The sequence below is a fragment of the Tachypleus tridentatus genome, chromosome 13 (genome assembly GCF_004210375.1).
Source record: "Tachypleus tridentatus isolate NWPU-2018 chromosome 13, ASM421037v1, whole genome shotgun sequence".
Taxonomy (NCBI): Eukaryota; Metazoa; Arthropoda; class Merostomata; order Xiphosura; family Limulidae; genus Tachypleus; species Tachypleus tridentatus.
In genome coordinates, this window is record NC_134837.1 from 147,995,180 (window position 1) to 148,014,859 (window position 19,680).

General features: G+C 34.4%; 1 protein-coding gene across 3 annotated transcripts in view; it reads right to left on the minus strand.

Annotated features, from left to right (window-relative positions):
- The window catches only part of LOC143238084 (uncharacterized), a 178,178-nt gene that overhangs the window by 27,969 nt on the left and 130,529 nt on the right, over nt 1-19,680 (minus strand). The window lies entirely within an intron of this gene.

Here is a 19,680-nt window from a genome sequence, read left to right on the forward strand (position 1 = left end):
TGTATTAAAATTAATGTGAAAACAATATTAATAATGAAAATATATTTCTCCTATTTTCTTTAAACTTCATTAATTAATAATTTAAAATTTCATATAACTTAACAACATATTTTGAAATATATCACAAAAACAAAGTTCCATGTAGGTTCGGATTAAAACTGAAATAAGTAATGTTACACTGTCTTAAGCACATATTAATATGTTTGTTACGAAGTCACCGAAATATGTTCTTGGTATAATTTATGTATATTCACTAACAGACAATGATAAATCACTACAGAAAAGAACTTTAAGTTTTGTGGGAAGCCCAGTAATCCATAAGTATAACACAGGTACAAGTTGCTTATTATTCCAGACTGATTTCAGCTGTAAACAGCTAATGAAATTCTAAAGGTGAGATTGTGTCAAAATTAACACTTTTCTAACTGCACTTTAGAGAAGTCGTAGTTGTTTTGGAATTTAACCCATCATTTTCAACATACAAATAAATTAAATTTGTTTAAAGTTGATTCATTATATTCTAAATAAGAACGAAAGGTACTAAAAATCAAAAAAAAGGCTTCCATTTTGAGCTTAATCTTACTTTTGATGTCAAAATCAGAAGCTTAGCATATCATACTGCACAATAAAGTTTTTGCTTCTTGAACACTGTTTGGTGTTCCTTATAGATTTTTGGCTGCTGATTACAAAAACCATATCCAAATTTGCCCATCACCTACCGTTTAATCGAAATCTTCAGTTTTGTCATGTTTTTTTCTTATATTTTTGTCCAAAAAATTTCGTTTCTGTAAGAGACCTATGAACAATGTTTTGTGCAGTCTGGGCATGTCCAGGCATGAAATCAGGCCAAAGTGGAAGCTGTTCTGTGGAAGTATGCAGCCCGGGCATGCCTGGGCAGGTCGGAGCCAGCTTGACTCCACAGATGCTGCTCATTGGATTAATATAGACCTTATAGTGTGTACGTATTGTTTCAGAATATAGCATTGCCTCAGTAGCACTGTAACAAGTAAGTTAGATGTTATCGACGTTTTACAGGACGATTGGTGTTGGTCAATATGTCTCGTCAATGTTGTAACAGCCGCGATACATTCTGCTATATTTGTGGCGAGTATACGCTTGTTCATCAGAGACACTTAATGACTGCTCTTGTGAAGAAAACATATCATCTGCACTTCGGCTGTAAAATTGGTGATCAAGACCAGGAATGGACGCCTCACATTTGTTGTGCGACATGTGCTGCCTGTTTGAGAGCTTGGCTCAAAGGCACTCGAAAGACAATGCTGTTTGCTGTCCCGATGATATGGCGAGAACAGAAAGACCATGTGACGGACTGTTACTTCTGTTTGACTAATGTGTCTAGTTTCTTTGCCAAAAACAAGAAATCAATTGAATAGCCTATTTAATCTGCCTTCAGGATTGAGATCCGTGCCACATGACGACAGTCTTCCAATTCCGAAACCACCAGAGGAATGGACCTTAGACGAACCAGATGAAGAAACTGCAATGCAGGGAACTGGCAGTGACATTGATCCGGATTTTGAACCGCGCTCCTCAGGCGATCCACATCTCATAATCCAGTCGAGACTGCAGGAATGGTGTTTGCTGTCACCAGGTAGGATAATTTCTGTTTTTTGAAGCCGCCAAAATGATATAACCAAACTCTTTGCATAAGTTGACAGTCTCTGTTTCTGTGTTGACATCGAAAAATTATTCTCTGCTTTGGGTTGTGACCATGATCCGCAAGAGTGGCATCTCTTTATTGATTCATCAATGTTAAGCCTCAAAGCTGTTCTGTTACACAATGACAACGTTCACCCTTCAATACCTATGCAGCACACATGAAACAAACGTACGAGAACATGGAAATGTTGCTGAAACACATCCAGTACAGCAAGTACAACTGGAATATCTGTGGAGATCTGAAAGTCGTTGCTCTGTTACTGGGACTGCAGCTCGGCTATACAAAGTACTGTTGTTTCATCTGTGAATGGGACAGTCGCGCCAAAGAGTCACATTATTCTAGAAATAGCTGGCAACTCCGTAAAAAGTTAGTTCCAGGACAGAAAAATGTGGCGCATGAACCGCTTGTTGACTCTGCAAAGATTTTTTTGCCTCCTTTTCACATAAAATTGGGACTTACGAAGAATTTCGTGAAAGCAATGAACAACAAAGGCGAAGGTTTTTGTTATTTAAGACAGATGTTCCCGAGAATAACTGAGGCCAAGATCAAAGAGGGCATTTTTGTTGGCCTTCAGATCAGACATGTTATGAGTGACAAGTAGTTCGAAGATCTGTTAGTTGGGCCGGAAAAGATTGCCTGGAAAGCCTTCAAAGACGTTGTTGACAATTTTCTTGGCAATTACAGAGCCCCACATTACATTTAGCTGGTAGACAAACTTCTCAAAGTATACAAAACAATGAAGTGCAACATGTCACTCAAGTTTCAGTTCCTCCACTCACACTTGGACTTCTTCCCTGCAAATCTCGGTGCTGTCAGTGACAAACACGGTGAAAGGTTCCGCCAGGACACTGCTACAATGGAAAAACGATATCCGGGCAACTGGAATCCATCAATGCTTGCTGACTACTGTTGGACACTTTTAATTATGTTGAACTTAATAGCGTATTAGAAACATAAACGCAATTAAATACGTTTTTATGCTGGTAAACAGTTAACTGTCTATTTCTCAGAGTTCCTACGTGATGAAGCCAAACCAAAACTATGTTTGTGCATACCCACCAAGTACCTATCACAATCACCAAAAACTTTTCAAAAAATTGTTGTACAGCGTTATGTATTATAGCGCATAACCTATTGAATTCGATATTGTTTATTAAAGAGATATGTACAACATTTTTTTATAACCGCTAAATTGCGAATAGAATAAAATGGATAATTAACTTACAAGTCTTTCGTTAGTTTGTATTTGTACAATTTAAAGCTAAATATTCGCCCACAAGATCCTCGACTTAACGGTTTTCTTTTCTTTTTATAACTTTTTTATTATTTTTAGAAAAACTGCTGTGTTTACTTTTTGTGTTCATGATACGTAAATTTAACCAACGGATTTAAAACACATGTGTTTAAAGCATTGTGCCGTAATTTTACACAATAAACGTTATCTGTACAACATCGTACGTTTTTTATACAGCATTAATTAATTTTGGGAGGGATAAGAAATCACTTCGTTAAATTAAATCTTTATCAACCACTGAATCAGTTAAATTTCTTACGAAGATTTGTAAATGATGCCAACTTTCCGCTTTTAGATACATCCTAATGTTACATTTTGTTAAAATATGAAGAGGTTAGCAGAATTAATTAGAACACTAACATTTAACTAACCAGTATATAAACGGGAAGAAGAAATATGACAAACATTGGTTGAATGTTAAAGGTTTCGGTTGAAATAGTGTCACCACAGTAACTCCGAAGGATTGAAAGCCGCGGAATTCGATGACTCTTCTAATTAAAACTCAGAGCTAACTAGTGAGCCAAGGGTATTTATCTTGAAAGTAATTTAGTTTGTGAACAAAAACATCTGCAGAATTTCCGACAATTTCAATGAATTGCATTTATCTTGAACACTCTGATATAACTGTCAATCTTATATCGACTGGCGTTTGTGTGTTTTTCTTACAGCAAAGCCACATCGGGCTATCTACCGAGTCCACCGAGGGGAATCGAACGCCCTGATTTTGTAAATCCGTAGACTTACCGCTGTACTAGCGGGGGACATATCGATTGGCAACATTATCAATGTATACGTTTATTATTCTACTTGTTTTATTTTTCATGCATTTGTACTTTGAGATCTCACAATAAAATATTCTCTTTAGTATTAATAATTCTATGAAAAAACATAATTTAAACTCTAAATGCATTTATGAGAACTGGTAGATAAAACCAGTTCAAACATATAAATGTTATCTTTTAAACATATTGATTTGGGTCTTAAGACTATTGGGTAGCTAAAAGTGAATATTTATACAATGTTTGCGATTCCCTTTTTTATAGATTTCCATGGTTAAAAAATGTATCAGAACTACATTTTGACATTTTTTGGCATTACTTAGATAGTGTAATGTCATTAAAATCTGGCCGGATTTTAAAGGGACATGTAACAATTCTTTTCGACGTATGATATTTATACTCTCAGATCATAAAGATGTGTTCAGATCGGGGATGCAAAATTTCCAAGAGGGTATAGTAGATAATGATATCGGAAAACAAAGACTGAATACCACAATTAGGCAGAAAGAGATCTGCAGAGCTCTATTCTAGTTGTGGTAAGCAAAGTGTAACATCTTTAATTTGTGAGAATCTATGAGCCATCCATGTGTCTCAGGCAACAATAAACAGAATAATAAAAAAGTGTCTCAGCTTGGAAAAGCCACATGAGTCGCCTGTACTCATATATTTTTATGGCATATTCTTTTAACAATCGCATACTTCAAGCAGCTGCAGATCAAACTGTTATCAAAACTATTCCATGCGAAACAATAGTAGTCATGCCACAGGTTCTAGTCCCGATGGATTTCTGTTCGTTCGGACTGTTGAAACGAACGCTTGAAAACCCTAGTCATTGTTCACTAGATGGATAACGGGAGGTACGCAGGGAGGAGTGATTGCTTTAGACGTGACAACTTTATAGTGAAAGCTTTTATAATGAAATATACACTGTAGGGATATTGAATAGATGCACACTCGTCAGGTGGAGAATGACCACATGTGGCGACATGGACTGTAACGATGTTGTGTGTATTCGAAATCGCATTAATATAATTTACTAAATCCTTGTTTATGTGTTCTAGTTAACACTAAATACCCATTTATGTATCTGACATCAGCCTAAATTAAAGAATGTGATATGTGGAAATGTAAAATAAAGCAACGAAAGAGATAAGTTATATTTTAAATCCATTGTATAGATTTAAGCACTTTTGACACAACACAGAGAAATAGCAAATGCATATAAAAAAGTTTCATATTCTTGTAAAATGTGTTCATTTAGAAGAGATGAAGTTTAAGTGGCAAAGAATAATAGAAAACGATACAGACATTTAATTTCATAGTTTTTTATTTTGTATATTTTATCACAAATTTATGTAGTGAAACCGACGAAAGCATTGATAATTTAAATTCAAATACAAATGTGCTTGTCCGTTTTTTCAATAGTTCTTACTTCTGTTCTCTTGAATGTAGTGTACACATTGTTATTTTTACCTCAAGAGATTCAGAATACTGAATAACATTGGAGCTTTTGTTTAATAAAAATCAATGAACGTTACGATTACTTTCGAAGCAAAGAAAAAAACACCTCATGCGGGCATGCTTTTAAACTGAGCTCCGGTTATTTCATTTTTTTTTGTAATAAATCATTGATAAGAGAAGATGAAATGGTTGAAATCGGACAAACTGGTGATATGTACTGAATTAATAGAATAGACCTCATTATCTTTATTTTAATTAGTTGTATGTTATGAGTAAGAAGTAGGAGATAAGAAAATAAAATATGAATAATTTACAGGAATTAAATAATAACATTAGCGATCTTCAAGAACCTGAAGGAAAAATGATCATTTGTGATATTTTTCGTAATTTTCGTCACGACCTTAATCTCAACTATCTTGGAGTCAGCCAATATTTTTGTAATTTGTGTGTGTTTTTCTCTTATAGCAAAGCCACATAGGGCTATTTACTGTGTCCACCGAGGGGAATCGAACCCCAAATTTTAGCGTTGTAAATTGGTTTACAAAAATATTTAGTCCATGGTGATCGTCACAGGTGGAGATCATATAAGACAGAAATGTTTTGCAACTCCGTTTGTGAGTTGAACGCTCAGACACTAGACCATGTCCATTTGTGGTGAATAAATTATATTAAAACACCAAATTCATTTTCAAATAGTATCAAAATATTTGCATTAAAAACATAGTCTAAATCTTGCTATAGTTTTATTAAACTAATACAACCATTTTCAAATAATCTTATATAATTGATTATGACTAATTTTATGCCCATACTTTGTTTCTCTTCTCCTCCCTGTTTTAGTTTCTTAAAACATATATATGTAATAATGACTACTAAACATTAAATAATCAATTCAATGTCATTTTTGAATGTATTCTTAAAACATAAAAAAATGCTAACATTTGCATGCGTATGCAAATATGTTTCCACTAAGCAATCCCAACATGGTCAATTTTTGACACCAGAAAAGTCGAAAACTGTCTATATCATTGCTTGACACCAACAAGAAGGTATCCCTGTGCCAAATCCCATGTAAGTTGGTTGACATACACATGAGTAGTTCACAAAAACCCTAAATTATATTATCCTCGCCGAAAATTAAGCAAAATAAAAAAAATTTCAAAATTGTCTATATATTGGTTTGGTTTGTTTTGAATTTCACGCAAAGCTACATCAGGGCTGTCTACGCTAGCCGCTCCTAATTTAGCAGTGTAAGACTACAGGGAAGGCAGCTAGTCATCACCACCCACCTACAACTCTTGGGCTACTCTTTTACCAACAAATAGTGGGATTGACAGCACTATATAACGCCCCCACAGCTGAAAGGGCGAGCATGTTTGGTGAGAAGGAAGTGTCTTTTTATATATTTCTGTTTTGGGCTTTCAAAGTATACCTTTTTATCGAAACAAGGCAAAGTATTTGACTAAAACTCCTAAAATAATGAGTTTGTTTAACCTTTTAGATCCTAAAATGACCAAAAATGGGCATATCTTACAATTTTGTATGTAAATGTAAGAGACCTTTGCACCAAACCGCTCAAACGAGAAATGAATGAATGACGCTTAATTAGAGAAAAAAAAAATGTTAGAAGAAGGAAAAACAATGGCAAAACAGTTTGTCTCTTCAGAGACATAATGAGCATCATACACAAACACCCTAAACATTATTTTTGTTGCATATGTCACTACGATCGAGATATAATCATGTAGTTTATTATTTTCTTGCCAGTAAGATAATTTAGTGAATGTTTTGAAAACGTGTACTCACTATTTAACAAAAAGTGTACAGCTCTTCATACCTAAGATATAAGTATGAACTCGCAACCACAATGTCACTGTCAAGTATTTAAGCAAACAATTTGCAATTCAGTGAAAGGAAAAGATTCGTATATTTGTAAAGTTTTCTGAAAAAATAACCAATGTACAATGATATAATAGAAAAAGATATTGCTTTAGTGTGGATCATATTTACTTACCATAGAAACAACTGAAACCATACTCTGTCATGTCTACTAGTCATATGGACAGCCGAAACTATAATCTTTCACGCTTACCGATCATATGGAGAGCTAAACCTCTAGGCTGTCATGTCTATTGGCCATATGGAGAGCTTAAATTATATTTTGTTATGCCTACTTGCCACATGGGTAAATTAAACTATACTCTGTCACTTTTACTGGTCTTATGAACAGATGAAATTATAATCTGTCACGTCTACTATATGAGGATAATTGAGCCTATAGTCTGTCATGTTTAGAGGCCCTATGGATTATTGAAACTATAGCCTGTTACGTCTACAAGACATATGGATAGCTGAAACTGTAGCCTCTTTCAACAAACTTTCATCTGTTTCGAATATTTGCGCAAGGCTATTTAAAGTCTAACTGCGGCATTCATCCCTGATTTTTGAGTTGATAGACTACAGAAAATGTATATAATGAATAACATCCAACATCAACTTTTGATTTATTCTAGTAGAATTATGGGGATTAGTCAATACTCTTATAACGCACACATGCCCCAAAGTGTCAAACGTGAGCTATAAACTCTCGCACTCAGCCTTGCACGTTTAATTAAGTTACACCAGGTTTACAAATTTTAGAAGCGTTTAGACATGAACTTGCTCTGTACCTTTTAGCAATATACACAAAGTTTTCGATTCTATCGTCTCTTGTTCCTACAAGAGGCTCAAGTTTTCAATCTGTCATTTCTTCAAAAGAAAGAGTGACTATTTTCAAACTCTTTCTAAGTATTATGATTTATTTGGTTCATAGTTTCAATAGAAATGTAACAGTATAAAACTTAACACATATAACGTAATAGCATGTTTTTGTTGTAGATGACAAAGATTTTTAAAACATTTTTCAAAAGTATTTTCGCATTCCTGTCCACATGATGTTTATTGTGGTTACTGATTAGTGTTTTTTAGAATTTCTAAACACGTAGAGCTCAGATTTACATCTATAGCCTTTTGTCTGATATTGTTTACATTTTTCCCATCACTGCCTCTGTCTCTTTATTGATGGCGCTTATGACAGTTCTGTAACGAAATACCAGTTTCTCTATGAATAATGCTACGTTCTCTTGATAAAACTGTTTTGTTTATCTTCCCATTTATTTAGCACGGTTCGCAAATACTAATATAAAACTTCTGACGTCAAATGGCAGCTCCTAGAAAGGTTAACCAGCATAATGGAGTATTGTGACTCTTGTGATCAATACTATATTCAACTTGACATATTTTAACATTTATAAAATTACTCCAGATATTATTCTTAGATGTTTTTATTGGATTACTTAAAGTAGTTGTTTCAGTAATTCACATTTGAAGCAGTATTTCATTATATATTTATTGTTATGATTTTATTGCAACGCATACCAACTGTTTCATAATCCCATCCAAGCGATTTTGTAAAAAAAAATCAATCGGCTTGTGTGTGTGTTTTCTTATAGCAAAGCCACATCGAGCTATCTGCTGCGTTCACCGAGGGGAATTGAACCCCTGATTTTAGCGTTGTAATTCCGCAGACTTACTGCTGTCCCACTGAGGGACCCCAGTGTTTTATAGAATATAAAGAAACAGGAGGGTAAACATAGGTTAACTTTTAATTTACTTAGAAATGTATTCACATTTTCTGATACTTAGTAACCATTTTGATTATAAAAGCTCAACATGTGCGTTTGTTTACCACTGATACTAAATACTGAAGTGACTTTTAACAGGTTTGTATCTTTCAAAGTAAACAAGGTCACGACTTAATGTTTACCACGATCGAGCTTTGAATTCGATGATTCAATGTTTTCGTATCGTTGCCATAAAACAGACTTCACGTTTTAGACTGTAGATGAGCTATGTGAATTACTATCAAATTTCACTATGCAGCCAAACAAAAATAGTCTAAGAGTTCCGGAATGGTACTGCTCAGTATCTGCCTTCTTTATAATCCATCATTTCATGATAAAGATTGTTTTTGTGCAACTAGCCCTTTGTGTAAGTTTACGAGAAATTTTGGAACACACACACGAAAAAAAAAAACTTTGTTGGTAAAAGTATCAGTCATGCCATGTGACTCTAACATGCAAACATAAACTGTTATCAAGTAAAAGTGTGATACTGTCACTTGGAGATATAAAGATATTAGTGTCTCTAGACAAATACAAAGACGTACATATGGAGAGAAAGTGCACACGATTCTGTAGTGAGAGTGAGAGAGGAAGGCGAAGAGAATCTCATTTGATTTGCTACTGTATTTAAAGTATGAACACCATTACAAAAGGGAAGTTTATGGAATGGTTTAATAGAACCAACTAAATAAATAACCCCAGTGGATAGCAAACTTGGATTTCAGGTTAAGGTGATGGTATAAACATACTTTTCTCATTCAATTGTACCCTACTAAAGTTTAGTCAACAACCTGATCTTTTATTCCTTTGAAACTATAGATTTTTCACAAATACCCCGTAGAGTACCATTGTATTGAATAAAAACATTAAACACTTGTAAATCTGTAGACTTGTCTCTGTAGTAGCAGATAACTTCATAATAAGTAGATTATTGTCTTTCAATGTTGATACATTGAAGAGTTCTTGGCTCTTAGAAAAAAAAGTATAGGATACCAAATTAGTACCAATATAAAACTTCTCAACTGATTGCAGTTCATGCTAGTTTAAAAGATTTTAATTTAACTCCTCAGGAGAAAAAAATATCGATAAATTTAACTCCAAATGGGAACAAAAAATTTGATTAATTCAACTTTTAATGAGAACAAAAAGCATTGACTGAAGCTTTATAGCCATTGAAATGCTTTTAATTAAGATAAAAATCAGATTTGCTGTCTGATTTTCAGAACCTTTAAAGCAGTGAAAAGTTATTGCATTACCCAATTAATGTTCACACTTTAATTGGTTTCTTAGGTTTTCACGAGATTTTAAATTATGGAAGTGTCATGACTGGTGTGAAACAGTTACGCTTGTAAACTCATTCATATTTGAGTCATCCAGGCATACTACACATGTAGTAGCAGATAGACTTTTAACACATGTCTTTATTAACAAACAAACTGTGACAAATACACCAAAGTAGATGATCAATAAATACTTGACAAATAAGAAAATGTTCTCTGAGTAAGAAAACCCAGATAATGCAACTAATGTAATTAACAAAAGGTTATCAGAGATGTTTTTGGTTTTAATATCTGGTTGTGTTCTCTGTCTTTGATAACTGTTTCATATCACCGTGGCATAGAGTGCACTAAAACTGAATGCGAGTTCAAGATGTCACACGAGGATTAGGACTAACTGCAGTTCCGAAGTGATTCTCGGTTTTTTCTCTTGCACTTTGTTACTTTTTACCTTCCAGCATGGTCTAGCATGGCCAGGTGGTTAGGGTGCTTGGCTCGTAATCTGAGGGTTCTAATCCCCTTCACATCAAATACGCTCGCCTTTTCAGCCGTGAGGGCGTTATAATGTCACGGTCAATCCCACTATTCGTTGGTAAAAGAGAAGCCTAAGAGTTGGTGGTGGGTGATGATGACTAGTTACCTTCCCTCTAGTATTACACTGCAAAATTAGGAACGGCCAGCACAAATAGCCCTCGTGTACCTTTGCGCGAAATTCCAAAACAACCAAAGAAATCTTCCGGCGGTTTACGATAAGTTTGAGATCTGGGCTATTGTTTGGTCATCATATATCTTGTTTCAGTCCTTTTGAAGATAGTCCTTCATCTAAAGTAATACGATAAAAATTAAGATGTCTTTTTAATACATTAATAATAAAATTTTCTCTTTATTTTACGTCTTCTACATAGAGTCCAACCTTTTTAGCCCTGTGGCATGGAGCAGAAACATCCTGGAAGGTGCACTTGTCAGCTCCAACAAAGTAATTTCAAATTGTTGGCTTTAACCAGAACTGGAGCACCTCGATTATCTTGTTTGCACTGACAGTACTTTTTACACCTTGGCCAGAAATAATCCCATATCATGTTTTGGGTGCTTCACAACTGCATTTAAACACCCTGCATGAAACTCTTCTCCACGTCGACGTCGCACAAAGTAGTTCCTATCAGACTCGTGCAGGCTAAACTTGATTCATCTGAGAATATCACTTTGTTTTATACTTGTCAGTCCAGTAAGCATGATCTTTGGTCCAGTTGAACCTCATTTTCTTGGTCTTGTTGGTGGAGAGTAGTTGCTTTTTGGCTATCTTGCTGGGTTGAACAGAGGCGCAAGGCTAGATGTTGTGTGCTGTGACACGAAATTTTAGGGGCCAGTCTTTTGAAATATGTTAATGACAATCGATGATTCTGCAAGCTTTCTTCACACCACTTCCCATCCGCAGCTCTAAATAGTCAGGGTCTTTGTATCTCTTCACCTAGAAATCTACCTGCTTTTTTTTCTTTGCTGTTAAGTTGCTAACATTGGCCATGACAGCATCACACACATGTAGTAGCAGATAGACTTTTACACTGACTCTCAGTAAGAACTTCTATTTATAGCAAAAAAATACAAAAAAACACAAAACACACACACAAGAAAAATGGCTAATGCAATACCCACACATCTTATACATCTGTTGATGTAATAGTTAGAAAGTATTGCATTATCCATAAAACAATTTTTCACCAATGTGCATTAAGATAATTCGGAAGACAAGTGTAAAAAAAATGGTTGATGGTATAATACAATAAATTTTTCAATTACTGTAAGTTCAAAAATAGAAAAATAAATTTAAAGGCAATAAAAAAAACTTAGCCTGGCATGGCCAAGCGCGTAAGGCGTGCGACTCGTACTCCGAGGGTCGCGGGTTCGCGCCCGCGTCGCGCCAAACATGCTCGCCCTCCCAGCCCTGGTGGGTTTTATAATGTGACGGTCAATCCCACTATTCGTTGGTACAAGAGTAGCCCAAGAGTTGGCGGTAGGTGGTGATGACTAGCTGTCTTACCTCTAGTCTTACACTACTAAATTAGGGACGGCTCGGTGCAGTGGGCTAACAACCTACTCACTTAAATACTTGTTGAAGAATCCGCAAGCGATTGCGGCCCTATGTTCCTAGATGGAATCTAATGGTGATAACTAACTAAAAAAAAACTTGCATACTGTTATTATCTTCACGGTTTTCAGTCTTCATTTTGGATATTTAGTGAATCATATTATATAGTTTGATTGAAAGAAACAATAAAAAAGACACGATTGTCAGCTCAACCACCATTTGGGCCAAAATAACATTTAAAAAAATGCAAAATGGTTCTATAATCTGTCGTAATTTGATATTAATTTACTAGTTTTGTTAGCTTATGAGATTAAATTAACAATTTCTACTTAGAAAGGAGGGTGTCATAAATAAGTTAATGGCTAACTATTAATGTATGTATGTATTCCTTAGGAATTCAAAAAAGAAACGTTCCTCGGTTTTAAAAGTACAACTAAGTGCCTTTTCGCAATTTTTTTTTTATATTCTCGTATTTCTAACGTTAAAATTTATCAGTAAAACTAATCAAAACACAGCCAAAAATGTTTTAAGGTTTGTGAAAAAATGAAACCAGTTTCAAACACTCGAAATAAAGATCACGTTCAGAGAAAGTTTTCTATTAGAGTTAAAAAAACAACTATTGAATTCCAGAGACTGAAGGTTTTATAGGTATACTGTACTCTACAGCAAACACACAGTGCAAACCTCACAACCGAATGTGATTACCGTATTTGCTATACTCTAAGCCATAGGATAAATGGAGATATCTATATACTGAGTTCTCGTCGCACTGAATTCAAGTGAGGTCGAAAATATATGATAGCACGTATAAGATGTTTCCAATGACAAACAGTTTTTAATCAATACATATATATATATATATATATATGCGTGTAAACAGACATATTACCAAAGTGTTGTGTTTTACCAAGGGGTCAGATTTTAGTACGAGTTGGAGCCACTTTTTTATTTTATCACAGCTTGAATTTTGTTTGTAACATTTCCTACCAACCGTTGGTAAATATTTATTCAATGGATTGATGCTTCTTTTGCATAGTAAGTAAAAAGTTTAGATTTCATGTTCTGTTCCTCGGATAGATAGATCACAAAGCGTTTCACAACGGTTCAAGGTAAATTAAGTTTGAAATTCGGTATATTCTAGGAGTAATTTATCTCAAATCATTATTTGGAAAGAGCAGGCAGTACGACAAGGTGCATTATTAGGTAGAAAAAGGAATAGTCTTTCCGTATGGAATTTCATCAATGAAGATAGTGTAACTTTTTCAACAATGCCACAATATGCGTCAAGATGTTAATTTCGGTTAACTATTACCAATATACAAAGCCCAGTTAGGTAAAATGACCTTCATTCTGATAGTACCTCCATTACATTTACAGTAACGACAACGGAAGCATCTGCTATTCTACTAAAGGAAATAGAGCCTCTGATTACAGCCTTGTAAATCAGTAGACTTACCACTGTTCCATCAGGGCTTTTTAAAACGTGCCGAGTGGCGAGACAGTAAATTGCTCCATCTGACGAATTAACACTATTCTTTACCTAAATTTCGATGGTCGGGATCCCCTATAAAACTCGACGCCTTATAGAATACAGCCCATATGTGGCCCCCTGCGCCATAACATTAAGATTGCGGACTTCTAACTTTAAAAACCGGATATCGACAACCGTGATAACCCATTGTGTAGCTTTGTGCTTAACTGGAGACAACCAAGTAAATCCATCATTGAAATCTAGCTATATCGAATTCTCCATATACAACAGGCTTAGTAGCATACAATCTTAAACTCTCATTAAATAAAGTATTTGGTGATTGACTTAATATGTGGTTTCATTTCACAATCTGATTTCAAAGTTATATGGACAGAGCAGTGGTCATGTTTCACATTAGTAGTCCAATGGTTTAATTATTCTTTATTACGTTACTCGAAAATAATTTGGTTACAAGTAAGTAGACTGAAATATCCGTACACTCTACAACCAATGCTGCGTCCAAGAACTGTTTCTCTTTGAAGATATACGATTTCATATTTTATTATTTTTGTGTGTATGTAGAATCTTGAGTTCAACTCTTATTTATGGCAGATGTAGAAGTTCATAAGCTTTAAACAGCTATAGACCATAGATTTCATTTGCAGATTTAGTACGGGCGAATTCAATTTCAGTTTTGGAGAGTGCCGCCTAATAAGTTTGCTAATTTCGTGTAGTTGAAATTTTCTATGATTATCTAATGCGTACAGTTATACCTTTCCCCAAACATGCTCTCGATACCCGTGGAGAGTACAAAACAAATAACCCTTTGTGCTTACGTTTGTTTGTAATTTCACGCAAAGCTACACGAGGGCTATCTGAGCTAGCCATCCCTAACTTAGCAGTGAAAGGTTAGAGAGAAGACAGCTAGTCATCACCACCCATCGCCGACTTTTGGGGTACTCTTTTACCAACAAATAGTGGGATTTATCATCCTATTATAACACCCCGTTTAAAAAACGAGCATTTTTGGTGCAACAGGGATTCGAACCTGCGTCTCTCTGGATTAAGAGTCAAACCAACTGGCCATGCCGGGCGTTGTGCTTAAGTACAAACAAACAAAGCATACTAAGGATACTGTTTTCTGTTCTTACATCTCGCTGTCTAAGTATGTTTACATATTTCAAATCGTTTTGCTTATTTTAAACATTGCCGCCAGTTGTTTAATACATCATTTTCTTTATTTATTGTCTTCGTTATTTGTTATCTTGAATTTCGCGCAAAGCTATTCGAGGGCTATCTGAGCTAGCCGTCCCTAATTTCGCAGTGTAAGACTAGAAGGAAGGCAGCTAGTCATCACCACCCACCGCCAACTCTTGGGTTACTCTTTTACTAACGAACAGTGGGATTGACCGTCACTTTATAACGCTCTCCCGGCTGAAAGGGCGAGCATGTTTGGTGCGACCTATTGTTTTCGTAAAGTGTTTACTGTTAGCGACTTTTTTTCCTAATTTACAAGACTTTGTTAGATTTTAACACAAAAAGCTTATTTGTCTACATCATTTGTAAATTAGATTTTTTTTTCCGTTGTGTCTTATCTTATTTTCTTATAGATCAATTATTCGAAAGTAGCTTAATTGTACAATTTATTTTGATTTGATTGATAAACTTTGGAAAATATTGTAAATCATTTGAATTACTGTTAAAGTTTTATGGTAAAGTTATAGTACTTACGTATATACAAGTTTTATGGTGTGTAGTGCTTACGTATATACAATTTTTATGGTGTGTAGTGCTTACGTACATACAAGTTTTATGGTGTGTAGTGCTAATGTATATACAAGTTTTATGGTATTTAGTGCTTACGTATATACAAGTTTTATGGTGTGTAGTGCTAATGTATATACAAGTTTTATGGTATTTAGTGCTTACGTATATACAAATTTTATGGTGTGTAGTGCTTACGTATATACAAGTATTTACGTATATATATACGTGTTTACTTCTCAAACGGTATAGCAAAAGGTTACCAGATTAACAAGTGTAACTAGTTTCATTGTAAAATACAGCTTTAAGGTGTTTACTGTTTCAATACATGCCTACACGATATCAGTTATAACCTTTAGGATAATTAACGTAGAAACGCGGACCTACATTTGACTGGAACTTTTGTGAACACCAATGTCAAATAGTTACGCCTTAAAAATAAATTATTATCATTATGCTTACACCATAACACATGATAAAATGGTGGAAATTCTAAACTGTAGTCCATTTACAGCGAAAGAGAGAACCAATTTTGGAATCAACTTATATGTATTTTTGGTGTTATAAAATGTTTAAAGAAGACTTAACCATGATAAACTGATAATAGTTTAACATTAAATAAAACGACAAAACAGAAATATGTTAATTCAGGGTATTTGCAGTACATAAATGTTTACATACTTGATTTGAATAAAAGTTTTACTTTTCAATGCTGGTAGGCGTATTCATGTGTATACAATTTTAACTTGTATGAAAGACAGCAACTCTGGATGCAGGTATGTGTTACTAAACTGAGACTCAGAATAACCCTGACGATTCTTTTGAAATAATGTAATAACAAAATGAAACAAAAGCAAGGAAAAGGTACGTAAAACATAGTAAAGAGTCTTGAAATACAATGTATTTCATTGATTTCATTTCTTCTCCAGATATTTGAGGCTTTCAAAGACGAAATACATGGAAACTGTAAGTCGTTGTTCTACAACCTTCAAAGGAGATCATATATAATTCAATAACAGTCGAGGATAGTTGATTTAAAATGAATATTAAAAGTCAGTCTTGAACATTTTTAATTACTGTGGTAGTCACCAAAGTTTTATCCTGTAACAATAACAACTAAGGTGAATCCCACTTTATATAAACGTATTCACTTCATGAATACATATATTTACCTCTATTTTCTACTTTTTATAAATGTCATTATGATACAATTGTTTTCTTTACAACCTTTGTAAAGGGTCCGAAAAATAAATATAGGCATTTTATTTTATTCTACAAGTTTTTCTTTTTAAATATTACTTTGAACGAGTACAGTTTAAGTAAATCAGTTCTTAAAGTTGTAAACTCATTTTATGTTCTTTATTCTTAGCGATGAACTATATCGGATACATTTAACTATGAAGGACTAACTCATATTTAAATAAAGACTTTGTTCTACATTTCGCGGTTGAAATGACTTGCCATGAATTTATTAAGAACATTTATTAGCCAGAACGTTATCCTACAAAACGATATCAGAAAAAGAAAAATTTAAACTAAAATGGAAACATAAGAAACTATCTTTATTTCAAAACACAAAACGAATTAAGAACACATTCATTATAAAGTAGATACGTACTTTGTAATGAAAATTTATCGTTCAAGTACGCTGTAGTAGTGTTTAAGTTCCCCCTGGTGGCTCAGTGATAAGTTTGTGGTCTTATCATGCTAAAATCCTGACTAAATTCTGTGCGATGGGCACATCACAAATAGACCATTATGTAAATTTGTGCTTAACAGCAACATAAACAAACAAATATACTATTCCACAAAATTGGCTAAAAAATAGTTTCGCGTGAGACATCTATACAGATCCATAATTTAAGGAATGGTTAACTATGTAATTTATTTATGCTGAAAATAATTCGTATGAGAAAAGAAGCCTCTGTTGAACACTAACTACTATAAGTGATGTTTTTCTTAAACAGTTAAAAGACGATAAACGTAGCTTATGTTGAGCATTATAACTAATATAAGCGATATAAACAGTTAAAATAGGATAAATATAGCTTATGCTCAATACTTTACCTGCTATAAGTGGTACTTTCTTTTTTAATAGTTAACAAACAATAAATGTAGCTTATGTTGAACACTTCAACTGCTATGAGTGATGTTTTCCTTAAACAGTTAAAAGGTGATAAATGTAACTTACATTAAGCTCTTTAACTATTGGAAATGCAGTATATGCTGGAGTACATGAAATAAAATATTTTGAGCAAGTTGACTAACTGATAAGTAATTTATATTTAATAGATAATGTACTATAAATGTAGGCCATGCTAAATTGTTCATTCAGTGTAAATGTAACTTATGTTAAACCAGATAAAGTGGTACAAGCGTAGCTTATGTTTAACCAATGGAAGCTCTTAAATGTTGCTTATGTTCAAACGTTAAATAACTCTATGTGTAACTTATACTGAACAAGTGAAACCTCTGTAAATGTAACTTATGGTTAACCAATTAAAGTACTACAAATGTAGGCAGTGTTCAGCCAGTTATAGCGATGTCGGGGTATGCAAAGCATATTTTACATTTTTCGTCTTTTTCAGTTTAGTCGTGTGAGCATTTAATGTTCACCTAGGGTTTTCAAATTTTCTTTCACACATTAACATTACTAGACGTGTATGTGTTTTTGACATTGTTGGTTGAAGTACTTTCGCTCTACTTATCTGCTCTTTGAGACATTCACTTATGGTATTGTTTACGTTTCCTCGTGTGAAAAATCGCTATATAGTGTAACACACAAAACACATTTGCCCGTTTGGCTTTCGGTAAATTTCACTGTTCGTTAGTAAAGAAATAGCCCAAGTGTTGGAGATGGATGGTGGTGACTATCTACTTTCCCTCTACTCTTCCATTGCTAAAATCGAGACGGCTAGCGCAGATAACCCTCGTGTAGCTTTGCGCGAAATTTAAAACAAACAAACAAATATAACATACTAAGTAAGAGAGGACAATAGTTTTTTTAGTGACAGGTCAGATACTATCCTGATGACATATATGTATATCTTCCGTTATTCGTCTATTGGAACCATCATCAGTGAATGACGTGAGTTGAGCAAACGGACTGAGAGAGAGATGGCATTATATAATATCCCATGTTATTCCGTGTTCTCTTCGTCAGGAAAAAGTGATTCAAAACTAAGTATTAACCTGGAAGTAAGTATTGAGCCAAATTTTCAGTAAAATGTTGTTAAATCCTTACGTATATTCTTTCGGCTTTGATTGTTCTTTCTCCATAAAGGTTACTTTTCGTTTTGCTTTGGTTTATTTCCTCTAACTCACTCAGATTCAAGAAAACAAAATTCATCTTTGTAACGCACTTCCTAATTTTCCTCGAGCGACATTGCAGTATTACACGTACATTAGAAGTTGTGTGTGAGAATACCACACTGTTTGTTTTTTTAATTTCACGCAAAGCTACACGAAAGCTATCTGTGCTAGCTGCCCCTAATTTAGCAGTATAAGGCTAGAGAGAAGCAACTAGTCATCACCACCCACCACCAACTCTTGGATTACTCTTTTACCAACAAATAGTGGGATTGACTGTAACATTATAACGCCCCCATTGCTGAACTGGCGAGCATGTTTAGTTTATAAATCGAGTGCCCTAATAAATTACATTGAAACACAGTATGAAACTGCAAATATTCACTTTCTCAGTAAAATGGAGTCATTTGGGCAGGCTAGAAGGGGCAGTACCTCACAAACAAGAGATGGGGGCCGCAAATAATCGTTTCTGAAAACATTTCTATCGGTCAGATTAATACATATATGGAAGTTATGACATAGCGTAAAGGTCCCAGCAAAATTGGGGGCACACTTGAGTTTCCCTTCTCTGTTCCCCTCCCCAGGCTTTTTGTGCAATGACACTCCTGTTGAAATATCATTAAAATTTCTAACATTCCTTGGCTGTACAAAATCAGCTACTAATTACAATAGACCTCATCTACTTTTTTGTCAACAACAATGTAATACCACGTTAAAACAGAAAATCGTTTGACCTGTTACTGTGGTCCACAACAACAAACTTTCAATACTTTTCACCTTCGTAATATTTCTTCGCATCTATTATAATGCATATTCCCATTTTCTGCACAACATACTTAATCAGAAAGTTATTAGAATAAATGAAGAAACCTGATTTACAGGTTTAGTCCAAACTA